This window comes from Talpa occidentalis, unplaced genomic scaffold (assembly GCF_014898055.3).
Source record: "Talpa occidentalis isolate TD23 unplaced genomic scaffold, MPIMG_talOcc4v2.1 talOcc4.14, whole genome shotgun sequence".
Lineage (NCBI taxonomy): Eukaryota > Metazoa > Chordata > Mammalia > Eulipotyphla > Talpidae > Talpa > Talpa occidentalis.
Genome location: NW_023601433.1, coordinates 73893673 through 73908806, shown reverse-complemented (window position 1 = coordinate 73908806; position 15134 = coordinate 73893673). Strand labels below are relative to the sequence as shown.

Sequence of the window (15134 nt, the reverse complement as noted above, 5' to 3'; positions counted from 1 at the left end):
GTAAATCAAAGTGACTGTCAATATTGTACTTTCTGTCATCCACAGAAAATGTAATAAGCTCATGTGAGTTTTTTCACATCTATCCCCAACCCTGCTGGCCATGCTTCCCCTAATTCTTATACTCTCAAATCTGGGCTAAAAAAAAGGGACACAATGTCAGATTCCTGGATCCCAGTCTTTGTGCAGTCTAGGACAACAAACACTCAGCAGGCCCTAGAGCCCCCGAAACCACAGCTCTCCTGCCACTCCCATGGTGAGGGCTGCAGAAACTCATTTCAGAGGTTCCTACTTAACTCTTACTCTGCCTCCCCGAAGCTGTACTGGTAGCCTAAGATCAAAGAACAATCAGCAGGGCCTCCCCTGTGGCGCAGCGGTAGAACGCTGGGTTGCGAAGCTGCCCGCAGCCTCTGCAGCGCCGGTTCGATTCCCGGCTGCTCCCCGCTCACTGGAGGAGGGTCCCACGTGGCGCGCCAACCTTTCCTGCCGCCCTCTGCTCCCCTCAGCAGTGTACTTTGGTCCTTCTGCCTGCTCTGCTCCCCGCTCTGGCTCTGGTGAATCCTCTCACCCTCCTGCACTTCTGACTGTGCCCAGTGCTTGTATAAATAAATAAATAAATCCTTAAAAAAAAAAAAAAAGAACAATCAGCAGCCACATTTAATATTTAAAACTGCAATAGATGGGCCTTCCTGGTGCTCAAGGGGTTAAGCACCTCACTATGAAGCAATCCGCAGCCTCTGCAGCACGAGTTCAATCCCCGGGCAGCCAGGGAGCAACTCACAGGGCACAGCAGACCTCTCCTGTCTTGCCTGCTGCTCCCCTCAGCAGTGTTTTCAGTCGTCTGCCTGTTCTGCTCCCTGCTCTGTCTCTGGTAAATTTTCTCGCCCTCCCATGCGTATGGCCTGTACCCAAGTTCTTGTATAAATAAATAAATCTTTAAAAAAAAAAAACAAGAACACTCCAGTAGAAAACTATAGCTTTTTTTTTTGACCTGAAGAACCAGATAGTGGTCTGGGTTAGAAAGTTATAGGGGGGCCTCCTTGGTGGTGCAAGTGTTTAAGTCTCAGCACCATGAAGCTATCATTCCCATCCAGGGAGCCGACCTACATGGTGCAGCAGACCTCTCCTGTCTCACCCGCTGCTCCCCTCAGCAGTGTATTTCAGTCAGTCTGCCTATTCTGCTCCCTACTCTGTCTGGTGAATCCTTTCACCTCCCCTCACCTCTGGCCTGCTTGCATGCATAAATAAATAAATATTTAAGAAAAAAATAAAGTGAGAGGGACATGTACATGACAGATGGAAATACCCAAAATACACAGTACCCAAATTTTGTGTAAAAACTCTGCCCAAATCTCTGGTGAACCCTGAACCACAAATGCATGGGACAGATATTCTAGTTAATAATACAAGAACTAAGCTGAGATTTGAATGCCTCTCAAGAGACAGTTTTCCATTTGAGTCCAATCAAATGAATTGCCTGCTTTTAAAAATAAAAATCAATACTCTTTAGTGGAATTTAACAGAATTCACATCATAACCTCCATAATGTTCTAGGTACACTGAAAAATTATTTGACATACAAAAAGAAAACAGAAAATGTCATTCAATTTTAAGGGAAATTACAAACAACTTAAATAAATCCTGAGATGACTCAAATGTTAGAATTAGCAGACAAGCATTTCAGAGCAATTATAACTACGCCCACAATGAATGCAAATAATATAATATGTAAAATATATGAGTATATTTCAAATATACATAATAAAATTCATGAAATATAATTCAGCAGAGAACTAGAAACTTTAAGAAAGAAAACATCAGGAAATTCTAAAGTTGAAAAATACAATATCTAAAATTTAAAAAAATTCACCGAATGGGCTTAATAGAATGGAATTACAAATGATAGTGAATGTGAAGATAGAACAATAGAAACTCTATTGTTTAGACAAGAAAGATACTGGGGTGGGGGCAATAGAGACTTTTAGATCTCTTAGACCTTAGATTGGTGCAGGTGGCAGTCAGCTTTGATGGCCCAATATGTACACAATTAGAAACCAAGGAAAAAAAGGAGACAGAGAGAATGAGGTCTAAATATATTTGAAGAAAAAAAGCCCAAGTATCCCAAAATTTGTTGAAAGATATACATTAAAATTAAGAATCTCAGAGAACCATAAGCAAAATAAATAAGAAAAAAGCCATATGATTGCACATCATAGTTAAACTTTTGTAATTAAGAGAAAAGTTTGAAGGCAGCTAGAGAAAACCAACACATCTCACTCAAGGCAACAGTGGTTTGAGTGTGTGGCTGTCTCATCAGAAAGGATGGAGGGCAGAGACAGTGACACGACATCTTTCAAAAGTTAAAAGAAAAAACTCAGTCCAGAACTCTATGAACAGTAAAAAATCTTTTAAAAATGAAGGCAAAATAAAGATGTTTTTCATATTAGAGGAAAAAGGACAATGTTTTGATCAGCAAAAAAATCTGTACTGCAAGAAATGCTAAAAGTTTTTCAGACCAAAAGGAAATACTAGGTAGAAACTTGGATCTTCAGGAAGAATGAAGAGCATCTGATTACTATTCTCTTAAACTGTGGAAGATACTTTAGAGCTGGAAGTGATCTTGTAATTTATGTAATCAAACCCTCAAATGCTAAGAGTTAAATGAAAGGATCTGGATGTTCAATACCATAAAAATAAAAACAAAAACAGATTGTGCTATGTTGCTTGTAATGAATATAGCTGTGATACAGATCACAGCTGTATGGTAAAAGTTGGAGGTGATGTTAAATGTGTTAATAGGTTGCAAGGTTTCCACTTTTATACTTAAATTGATACTTTGAGAAGTTTAGGGTGTATATATGGCAAATCTTGACCTTTCCATTTACTGAATGTGCCATTTTAGGCAGGGTATTTAGCATTTTTAGACTCACTTTCACATCTATAAAATGGGCATTGTGATCTTTATCTCACAGTTGCTGAGAGTCTTAAATCTAGATATGTTCCATTAATCTATGGTATACATTGAGCAAAGGTCTTTTCTTTTCTTTCTATTCATCTAAAAATCCTTGGTGTTCTTCAAGGGGCTTACCCTCTCTCATTCTAGGCGCCATGATTCTTTCCTGTTTACCAAACTGTCAGCGCTGCTGCCCTTTCCAGGCCGCTGTCTTGTATCAGGTGTGTGTCCGGTTGCTTTGTGTGTCTATCCTGTCTCGTCTGCTAACCACTCCCTGGCTTGCTTCTCAAGGGCTCAGAGCGTAGCTTTGAGTGTTCCTCTGCCTATGTGTACCAGTGTTGTTGTGTGTAGTTACTTGTGTGTCTGTCCCCTGGTGAGAAGGGCAGCAACAGCTTCTGTATTACTCCTATTTTGTCTCTGTATGGAAGGGGCTAAACAATAATTGATGAATGAATGAAAGAATGGACATTACCTGTTTTTCACCGCTCTTTTCACTCAGCACTATCTAATAAATGCATGGATTTATCATTACTTTTACCCACTGCCAGACGTGCTGGACTTGTCCAAACAAACAGATGCAATGGATAAGCCCAGCCCAGAGCTGTTGCAGGATATTACTCTGGAAACACATTGGTCTCAAAGACAGGGACCCTTTCTCTACTCTGGGTGCTCTCTCAGCTATTCTGTTAAACTGTGGAAGATACTTTAGAGCTGGAAGTGATCTTGTATTTTGTGTAATCAAACCCTCAAATGCTAAAAGTTAGATGAAAGGATCTGGATGTTCAGTACCAATTGGGATTAGTTAGAGAGATTGCCTTCATGGAGGAGGTAATAGCAGAGTGGGGAGAGATGTGGGTTGTCAAAAGAGAGGATGGAACATTCCAAGGGTGTCAAGTAACATGAGCTAGGGAGTGGAGATGGCTGTAGATACGTGCTGCAGGGGAGCGCACTGTGGGGTGTTGGCTGTTCACCAAGACTATCCCATGACATGAAGAGGACAAGATGGCTAGTAGACAAATTGGAAACCATAACCATTCCCTCTCTACTCTGTCCTTTGCAACACCCTTATCTCATTCTTGTTTTGGTTCTGTCCTCCCTTTTCTTTTATCTAGGCCAAAGACAGGCTCAAACCCTGATTTAAAAATGAAATCCAAATGACACATTTGGAACCCTGTATTTCAGTCCGGAAATATTGGTTTTGCACTGTGATTGGTGCAGATAGCAGCCAGCTGTGATGGCCCAGAACCCAGGAGGGATCTTTGGCACAGCCTCAGCCTGATATTTCCATATCTTCAAATCAATCCAAGCTACTCATTAGGAGGCCTTGTTTTAGCAAGCAGTTTGCTGCACATGGGACCATACTGGGGTCGCTACAGCCCTCCCTGTGGGGCTGCTCATCATTCCCTCTCCACTCCTGCCTTCGTCACATTTCTGGATCCTGGAAGACAGCTGAGGAGTCCAGCCTCCTTACTTTCTCTCCAGGAGAGCCAGATACCCTTCTTGCCCTCAAGAGGTCCCTATCCTATTTTCCTAACCCAGATCATCCCCTATTTTCCTTACCTAGTATGTGTACAAAGGGTTCGTTCAAGCCTTCCCTTGGCTAACATGCATCAGGATGCATTTACATTTAAAATAATTGTTTAATGTATTCTAAAAAGTTTAAAAGCAAAAGTGTCCATCAGCAGGCATTACTTTTTGCTAATGATACCAGTGAGTACTTTCTCTGGGTGAAACTGTTTATTCAGAAGATCTTGGTTCTTTCTTTCCAAGTAACTCTCATTCACTTCTCTCATCACATAAAGGAAAAAAGAAATGTAGCTGCCCCCAGTGACTCCTTTCTTGGGTTCCAAGTCCCCTGGAAGACGTGCAGTTGAGTACTGGTGATCTGTGAGACGTGGTGGAGTTAAGCAGGGAGAGACCATATGTGGTGTTTTTAGGGATTCCATTTAATGGGTAATAGCCTTTCTTCTTTTAACATTCTGGTAATAGCCTTTCTTCTTTCTTCTTTTAACAATTTTTACACTCAAAACAGCTCTGGAGAAATCCATTATTACCCTTGCTCTTTGAATTTGGATTTTGCTATATACCATCCTCAGTCTTAATGATTGTAGCAATTTGTCACTTCTAGTGATTCACATAGCAAATCCCGGATTCAGAGGTAGCAACACTGCAACTCTGTCCTATCTTGAATGGAAATATTTTTTTATTTGGTTTCTCAGCAGCCACCATTGAGTTATGCTTCTTTAAGAGTAAAAAAAAAAAATCCACCCACAAAATATTTTGGATTCCCATAGATTCTGTGCAGATGTCCAGTGGGAGAGGATAGGCTGTTCTGCATCCAGAGAGACGATGGATTGAGCCTCTGCCTTGAATGATTCACCGAGGCCTGGCGTTCAAGCCTGACACAGTAGAAGCCATTTCACTCTTTCCCTTTCTTTGTGACCAACATGCCGATACATTTACTGGGGCTATGTAGACAGTTTCTTTAGCACCAACAGCTTTTATTCCTGCTTCTACCCTGTTGTAAACCTAGAAACAAATATTTAGCTGGCTGTGGAGTGCCATCCATGTGAGTGCTCTCCCTCTGGGGCCTGCTGCGCACACAGCGCCTGGCTGGTCCTTTCCTGTCGCACAGGACATATAATATATTTACATCTCACGTAACCATAGAAACCTGTTGTGTCGGAGAAGACTTTATGATTTTGCTGCTCTCCGGAAAGAGATGAATAAAGCCACAGGGCAACCTGCCACCTCTTGTTTAGTTACTTTGTAATCGTTTAGCAATTAAGACTGCAGAACATATTTGCTATAATTTTCACATCTGTAGACATTTTACAGAGTATTGAATGTACACAAGGAAATAAAAACACTTGAGACATAAGAGTCCCATAGCCAACTCAAAAAAATTTTTGTATTACTTACACAATTTGTAGTTCATTAATTATTCTTAAAATGGCTGGCCTTGTTTTTTTGTCCTGAGGTAGGGTTTATTGTGCTGTCTATTCTGTATGGCTGTCGGAAGAACAGCAGTTTGGGAGTTGGGTAGAGTTGGATGTGAAACTGAGTATAAATCTGGCTGGGCTTCCTGGGGCAAGTGACTGCATCTTGAAGAGCTTTTGGGGACTTGTAACAAAACACTATAAAGTGGGAATAATAAAAATATATATTTTGATGGATCCTTGTAAAGAAAGCAATAATATAGGGGAAATACCTGGCATATAATAAAGGGTCACTGTTTGGCACTATTACCATTTCTCTTATTCTTAACTTTCCTGTCTTTTGGTTTAACACAAATGTACAACAAGTATATTCTAATGCTTGCAAAAGCTGGTTTTGTTTAGTACATATATGGTATGTCATACTTATCAAAGACTACAAATATTTATTAATTATAAAACCCCCAAAGGAGCTGAGGAATACAAATTCCATCTCTTTTCCAATTAATTCTGCACCTTTCCTTTTGGCACATACATGTGTTTCAGCGCTTTTAATAGAGCAAGGAACCCCCTTGGCTCTTTTGTCTGTGCCTTGGATTGTTTAAAGGAATTATCCACGATGTCATGGAAGCTCCAAATTAGTTGCTGGATGACTTGGGCGACCCCTGCTGGCTGGCTGCAAAATCAGGGGTGCCCACTAAGGCAAAAGCTACATCCTCATCCCCAGGAGCTATATAAATTAGCTGTGGACTGTGTGGGCGATGGGTGGTAGGGTATAATCATGGCTGTGAAGGCATGGAATTTATGCTTATTGTTATTATTTTCTTTATTATTGTTATTTAAATGTAGGTATTAGAATGCAGGGGACATTTCCCACTAGCTAATAACCATTTAAGTTGCATTTGGGGGCTTTCTCCACTTGACAACAGCTTTTCAAAATCTTGAGCTGTTAAACCCCCTACTGGGTTAATGTGGCAGAAAAAGACAAGAACGACACCAGTTAGGGGCTTTTTGTATAGTTCTATATCGAGAGTATCTGGAATAAAGGGGAAATGGATCCTTTTAGAAAATCCAATTAGAGAAAGAGGAAATATGAGAGGAAGAAAGGGAAAGAGGAGAGAGGAGAGAGGTGACGGGGGAGAGAAAATATGAATGAGAGCAGGTTCTACCCTGGAGGTCAAAGACCTTAGTATTAACAAAGGAAAATCCCATATTACTTTGACTTGTTTCAGAAAACCAGTGTTCCAGGATATCTCCTCAGGAAACAGACACTGCAAGTGAACAGGGAACTGTGTCCAAGCAGAGTTCAATTTAAACAATAAAAAATAGGACTCTGAAAACACATCACTGAGATGAGGGTGATCACAGACTTCCAGAGTTCCTCTGAGCGTGGGAGGCACCTTTCCTGAGACTCTTGTTTCTCTGTTTTCATTGCATGGCCTTACAAAGAATTAGGGTGTAGGGAGTATTTTAAAAGTTACCTATAGCTTTTAGGGACTACATATGACCCCGATATGAAAAAGATCTCCCCTCCTCACAGCCTTTGCCTCACCTTTGTTCATATCTTGACTTCCTCTGTTAAGTGGTCTCGTTATCCAGACCAAATAGACTCAGGCTGGTAGCTCTTGGTGACATTATTTGTATAGAAATTTCAAATGTATGCAATTTACCTAGATTTAAAGGATTATAAATAAAGCTACCACACAGCCTTTCCAGTTTTCCTCATTAAGGGGATCACATTGTATTAGAATATGCATTTTCATTATGACATATTAGGGCTGGTTGCATTTATAGAAATTCTGAGGGGCGTTCTCGCTGCATTCCATGGAGGTCTAGCTGCAGGACTCCCATTACAAGCAGACACAGTAGGAGTTTTGCTATAATAGTCTTATTATCCTAAACCCTCAACTTTTTCATTTGTTAAGGAGTGATTTGACATCTTAATATAACTTTTATTATCACAGTTGTAAGAAGCAACAATCTTTTAAAACACTGACTCAGGCAGGTCTCTCTTTAACAGCAAGTGAAAGGTGTGTCCATCTGCCATGCTCTACCTTCATGCTGCTCAAACCCCTCCGTGTATCAGTGCTCTTAAATGATATGGAGTGGGTACATCATACATACACTTGTTCCTCCCAGAGACCTTATTGGCTGTTATTGAATAGGGAAAATAGGTCTCCTGGTGATCTTTGAAGACTGCTTTCAGTTATAATAGCCTTTGTTTTCCACAAGAACACAGAATCAAATTAAAATGCATGTATAGCACATGGGAGCTGCTGCTCCTGCTGAGAGGGCTAAGGTAGTGGAACCACCTCTGTGAACTTTGAGCTTCTCAGTCCCTGAGTGCCTTTAGAAAACATGTCCCTGGATTGCGGGCAGCTTCTGAGTCCTTAGAACCAGGAATGGTGACATAGGAAGGCGTGGGTCTAAATTCATACTCACCTTGCTCCTGGGTCCAGTTCTGTTGCTTATGACTTTGGACAAGTGTCTGAACTCTAGATATGAAGATCTACCTCCTAGTATGCTACAAGGTTAATGTGAGAAAGGACTTAGCACTGCTTATTGGCTTTAGCCGTAATGAGTAACATATCTTGCCTCTATTGTCCTTTGAATTTGGAATTGGGAGCTCTAGGGGTAAAGATGGGCACTTGATTTTAGATGCCCAGTGGAAGTGCCTGAGCTGCTCGCCTGATGGAATGCTCTGTAGATACCCTCACGCAGCACATCCCTCTCACAACTCTTGCTGTAGCTGTCATAGCTAAAATGACATGACACACTCCCTTCACACATACACCCCTCAAGTAACATGCATGCGACATACCCACACACTCTGTGCCCTCACTACACATCCTGTAGATACCCCCATTCTCACACATTCACACACTCACTGCATGTATTTTGTGTACATGCAAACACATTCACATGGCCTAGGGTGGAGTGAGGCACCATGAGCCCTTCTATGGTCCCAGCCTGGATGAGGAAAGGATCAGCCAAGCCCTGTTCTGCCAAATACCATGGGATTGGGACCAGGCTCCAAGGGCACAACACCCTCCAGTGCTTCATAATTCTGGTCCCTAAACCCAACCCTGCTTTTAAAATGTTCTTTTTTGTACAATTTCCTTTTTTCTGGTCATCCCACAAGAAGAGCATTCAAAATTCTAGGAGGGAAATGGAATAAAGGCATTTTGCAGCGCTGTGAAAGCACTGTTTACTTGAAGGAGTATATTTTGTTTGTCCCATGACTGCTTTGGTTCTATTGGGAGGGGACTGGAGCTTACCCTGTGTGATGGGGTATTTCGTTGTGAAACTACATCAAGGCTGCACTGGCGGTGCATTGCTGCTGCTGTGGGGCATCTCCCAGGCACTGTGATGAACCCCCAGAGGACCTCAGAAGTCCCTGTGAAGCTGCCTGTACTGTACTCTGCCCTGTGCCGGGCCTTTCCAGGACAGAGACACGAGAAGGGCCTCCGCCTCAGCACCAGGCCATCTGACAAGCCAGCGAGATGAGGGATGCAAGTCTCCCAAATCTGGCAATTAGGAATTTGCTTGGAGGTGTACAGAGGAGGAAGAGGTCTCTCTTGGGCAGAGGCAGACGGTGACGCTTGCTAGAGGAGGAGACGTGGGGCTGGTTGGAGGGAGAGGCAAGAGTCCCACGTGTGCGGGCAGTCAGGGTGATGTAAACGGGAAGTGGCTCACTGCAAGGAGTGTTTGCAAAAGGGAGAGCGCTCTGGTTTGGAGAGAACAGACTTGTCTCAGGTAGGGGGTTAGAGAGGAGACCTGAGAAGTGGACTTAGTGCTGCAGGGCTGGTCTGGAAGACCTTTGTTTTTACTGTCCTCTGGGTGGAGATAGCATCTTCTGAGTTAGTGCCTACTCATTGGTTTGGGGATGATTATTCTGACAACGTGCATTTTATCTTAATGCCACCTGTGTCCTTTTGCTTTAACTGCTTTCCCCTCCCCAATACTGACTCTTTCACCCCTACCTGGCCCAAACTGAGGTCAGTTTTCCTTGACTCTTCCCAAGTGCTGCTGTCTCTGAGAGGACACAAGCATTTCCCTTGATTATGAGTCACCTCTCCTGCTCCACAGCTCCTGTGTCCTTTTGCACCAGACACTGCAGTTCCCGGCATAGGGAGGAGTCACCTCTGTCCACATTTCAGCTTCCCTCCTAGCCTGGGGCACAGACTCCTATGCTTTGTGGGCTCTCTGTTAGCATCTTGCCCTTTACAGGGCCTGTGGAATATCTGGGTGAATGAATATACTCTACTGGGAACCGTGTGTTTTGACATTGCAACGCCCTCCCTACCTTTGCTCCTCACAGAGCAGGAGCCCCACGTTCATGGATTTGCCCAGAGAGAAAATAATCTCTCGGTAGACGCAAATCTCTCCACCCCTCTGGCTGCCCACCCCGGGCACTGTTGCCCGGGATGGCGGCTCTGCATGCAAGGCCCACTTGGGGGAGTGGAAGGGGGCAGAGCAGCTCTACCCTTCATTTTTGAATGGAAGCCTAGCTGTAGGAAAGAATTCAAGAGAGGATAAGGATGCTTCCTTCCCTCCATGCCAAATATAGTTTCCTGGACCAGAAGAGAAACTGAGCCGAGGATACACTGCTTATCAAGTGAATTAAGAGGTCACCTGAATTCTGCCCATTAGCCTGAAGCTGATTTGCGCAGCAAGCAGGGCATATCCCAGTGCCAAGGACAGAGCATTACACTTCCCCCCCATACCCCCCCCCCCGCCAACACTCAGCTGGAAGCCTGGCTGGGGGTGAGGATAGGCTCCCATAAGGGGTGCAGAAAGGACCCATCAAGAGATAGCACCATTCTTGTCTGGCTAGGTGGCTTTGGGAACTTGGATCTGGAAGGTGGTTAAAGTAAAATCTTGCTCTTCGTGGGTCCTCTTTGAAGGTGCCCTGCAGCTTGCTGGACCTCTAGTCCTCTAGCTTCTGCGGTGTGGCAGCATCTGGTGTTGCACCTCCTTTGAGCAACACCTTTGAGCATCTGGTGTTGCACCTCCTCTGGCATCTCCAGGTGGTCTGGCTGGACGGACAGACATGAGCCCTGCTGGCTCTCCCCTCCCTGTGGACATCACCTCGTCACAGGAAACACTCTTGTACCCCTAGCCCTGGCAAACTCCAGTAAAACAAGAGCAGAGAACAGGAATGTCAATGTACTTGATTGCTGATGACTGATATTTCACTGCTTTACCTTGGTTGTACACATTATTTGTACAACAAATATTTCATACTGTACTCATAAAGGTTTTATAGTTTGTGGTCATTTTAGCCATCAGAGCTATTGTAAGAGTAATAGCTATAGTATTATTAAGCCCTTCTTGTCTTTACGAGATGAAGATCTATTTTCCTTATTTAAATTAGTATCTTCCTGTGGCTAAATTTTAATGACAGAAAGCAATTATAGCTCTAAACTCCAAATGAACTCAGAAACCAAAAACTTTCATGACTTTATTTCCAAAAGGGAATCAATAAACATCAGCTGAGCAGGGGCCAGAGTGGAACAGTGAGACTCTACTCAGCACGGGTCAGACTGTGGTCCCCCAGTTTCCCTCCCATCCTCAGGCTGTCCGTTTTTAAGCTTTCTGAGGGGTACCTCCATGGAGACACCTCCCACCAGGCTTGAGGAAGGAGAAGTCCCTTCATTCCTGGTCCAGAGGCTACAGTGGGGACTCATTATATTGGGGTAGCACTCTCCAAAGAACTCAGTTCTCTTTCTGGCTCACTCCTTTATTTGCGGCCCCTCTCTGACCCACAGTCTAAGTGGGGACCCTAGAATCCTGGTCCAGGTTCACCTGTACATACAGAGTTGAGGCAGAGTGCCTGAACCTTTAGGGGCTAGCATTCAAAGGTTTCATTTTGATATTCTGTTTCCTGTGCATATAGGTACACACACACACGTGAGCGAACGCATGCACGCACTTAGTTATCATACAGACTTCTCTAGTTTGACAGTGAAGCAGTGTTATCTTGGTAGGAAGACAGAGGGGTTTTTACATTTTCATTTGATTACCTTTGAACAAATTTAAATATTCACTGCAATTACATTTTACAATTAGAGGTAAAAGAAAGTAAACAAGACCAAGTGACCATACTATTATTCTTTTTCTAGCTTTTGGGGTGTTCACCCAGGAAAGCATGTACTGCTGCGAAATGTTGCTGTGGTTACAGTCTACTCAGTGCTTATAACAGCATGATGATAATTCTGGTTTCGCAGTCTACCTGTTATAAAGGAATCTACCTAGGCTCTCATTTGGTGCTAAAAGCAATGATTTGGTATAGTTGGGTGACCTCCTTTCCTGCAGGTGTCCAGGTGTGTATGTGTCTCATTCTCATACAATATACATGTGTGTTCACAGAATTGAAATCATTGTCCGTTGAATGCCTGCCAGGTTCTCCTGGGTGCTGGGCTTCCGTCATTTCATCACTTCTCTAACTGTCCCTGTTTCCCTAAAGGGAAGCAGAAGAGAGTTTTATTTGCCTGGGTGACACAGGAGTGACCAGGAAAGCTTGGATTCAAACCTGTATCTCCAGATCCCTGGGCTTTGGCTCTTCCTACTACAGCCCACAGCATCCATTTGGGTGAAATTGGGCTTTACTGATGTGGCAGAGTTGCCAAACCCATAGTATGGAGAGTTCCAGAGTCACTTCACAAGAGGAGGATTCCATTGCCAACACTTTCTTAGCAAAGGTTTCAAACATGAAAGACCAAGTAGTGGAGCCTTCCAATCAATGACATTCTTTGTCTTCACGCACGCAGGCTGTCGCGCTGATAGAAGTGAGACCTTCTCATTTATTTGATCGCTGTGTTTATTGAAGGAGATAAAGAATGTTCCTCCTCTTAATGCTAAGTACAGACTAGATAATTCCAGGGCATGAACTAAAGCAGGGTACTTGCAAAATGCTTTGGACTTAAAATCACACTAGTGTTCTGGATCCCAAAGAGCAGAGGCTTTTTTTTAAAGATTTATTTATTATTTATGCATACAAGAGCTGGGGTACAGGCCAGAGATGTGGGGGGGGGAGAGGATTCACCAGAGACAGAGCGGGGAACAGAGCAGGCAGACTGAAATACACTGCTGAGGGGAGCAGTAGGCGAGGCAGGAGAGGTTTCCTGCACCATGTGGGTCACCTCCCCGACTGGGACTGGGGATTGAAATCCTGCTGCAGAGGCTGCAGATTGCTTCACAGTGCAGTGCTTAACCCCTTGCGCCACCAGGCCTCAGCAGAGGCTTTTTTGTTGTTAACGCAAATGATCATCTTAAGACATTTTGCAAGTGAACTTTTATTCTGCGCCCTACAGGTTTGAACTGTTCCCAAGCAATGTAGGCAGCTGTGGCACATACTTAAGTGTAGTGAGACCACACAGGTCTCTGAGGATACTTCTCAGCCCTCCTCTTCCTCTCCTCCTACAACAATCCTCTCAAAATCCTGCTTAACTTAAAAAGAGTTTATAATAAAGTTCTAGAGATGAGGAGTCCCATAAAATCTGCGGACAAGTCTGGAACAGAAGAGAAAAACTGGGCTGCACAGTTCTCACTACTGCTCGGCTGTTTCACTTTGCACCTACTACTACAGATCTTCAGTTTGCAATGGGAGGTATAAACTGCTTTCTGTTCCTAGTCCCAGAGTGGGAACATGGCCACCCTAACCCCTTCCTGTGCTCACACATAGTCTCTAGAGCATGAATGTTGAGGAAAGAAATCTAATAGACCCAGCTTGGGGCAGATTCCACCTCTGATCCAATCAGCAGTGTGGGTATCAACTTGGTACTGGGAACTCTCCCTGGTAACCCTGTGGATCATGGAGACAATTTCTAGTAGAATCTTTACGATCAAGATAGATGCCCCAAAGCTGTCCAGTACACCACCACTTCCTCCCATGCTGAAGATATAGCCTATTTTCCTGTTTAAAGTCTCACACCAGCATCCCTGTTTCTTGGATTCTTCTATGTGAGTAGGGTACTTCATGCTAGCTCCCTCTTTCCTTGCTGTCTCTAAATGTAAGCCCTAGAGCCTCCCTGGTGGCTCAGGGGTTAAAGTCTCATTGCTGTCAAGCAATCACCAGGCACTGCCACTTGAGTTCAATCCCTGGCAAGGCAGCTCACCCATATGGCGCAACAGACTTCTCCCGTCTCGCCCGCTCCTCCCTTCAGCAGTGTATTTCAGTAGTTCTGCTCCCCACTCTGTCTCTGGTGAATCCTCTCACTTCCCCCTCCCCCATACCTCTGGCCTACACCCCAGCTCTTGTATGCATAAATAAATAAAAATTAAAAAAAAGCCCTAGGTTTTATTCATCTTAAAGATTTACTTATGATTACTACCTAAAAACTGACAAGAACTAGCAAGCAATTCACATGGAAAATTCCAGAGGTCTCAGAAATCTTGACTACCCTAAGTCCCATGTTTTTAGTACCTGGCATTCTGGTTCCTTAGATATTTTTTTTTTCCTTCAGCTATCATCAGACTGGCCTTGCAAAGTCCAGTTAATGCCCTCGTACTTGTTATCTGTGCATCTTTTCAGGTCTCCAAGACATTCTTTACCCCCAGCTCTGGAATCCTGTTAACACAGTGCTAGCACAGACCTGACTTCTCATGATAAGGAAACCTAAAATGATTATACACAGCAGCAGTTAATGAACTAACTCCTGCTTCCCCAGGTTTCGTCAGTTGTAAAGAGGTGCTTGCTTTGTAAGAAGGGACATTTACTGCCCTTGATCTGACTCTGTCAGGCATAGGGCCAGTGGTGCAGGGGCTATATCATGATCCCATGTGCCAAAAACTGAAGATGGGGCTCCTCACCCATCATTTCTAGCTTTACTGTTACAAGTGGTTGGTCTTTGGCAAGTAACTAGTTATTGATGCAAAAGAAACCTAGAGATCGGGGAGGGGGAGTGAAGAAAGAATGAGTTAGCAAAGGATGTTGAGACATAAATAAAAGTGCGGCTGTATGGAGCTTCAGTTGCAACTGTCAGAGGAATGACGGAGAGTGTGTACTTGGAGAGATCACGAGGCCATGCTTGCAATGAAAATCCTCTCTGGAGCCTCTTGCCAAGTCCTGTCCCCGAAAGCAGGATGAGCTCTGGCACGGCTCTGTGGTGCTTGATTCATGGGCCATTTTCATCTCTCTGGGGAAGCTGCCTATGAACAGCATTTTGAAGCCTGCCTCTGGTAACAGCATGATTGATATTCCCCAGAGCAGGCAGAGGCTGGGCTCCTTACACAGTCCCAGGAGC

General features: G+C 43.8%; 1 protein-coding gene and 1 long non-coding RNA gene across 4 annotated transcripts in view; one reads left to right on the top strand and one right to left on the bottom strand.

Annotated features, from left to right (window-relative positions):
- LOC119244805 (uncharacterized) overlaps positions 1-7612 on the bottom strand; it is an 80429-nt gene extending 72817 nt beyond the window's left edge. For both annotated transcript variants that reach the window (XR_008551861.1, XR_005125144.2), the window contains exon 1: positions 7439-7612. This is a non-coding gene — a long non-coding RNA (uncharacterized LOC119244805). The remainder of the gene's footprint in view (positions 1-7438) is intronic.
- The window catches only part of TTC28 (tetratricopeptide repeat domain 28), a 539739-nt gene that overhangs the window by 473944 nt on the left and 50661 nt on the right, over positions 1-15134 (top strand). The gene's annotated exons all lie outside the window — the stretch shown is intronic.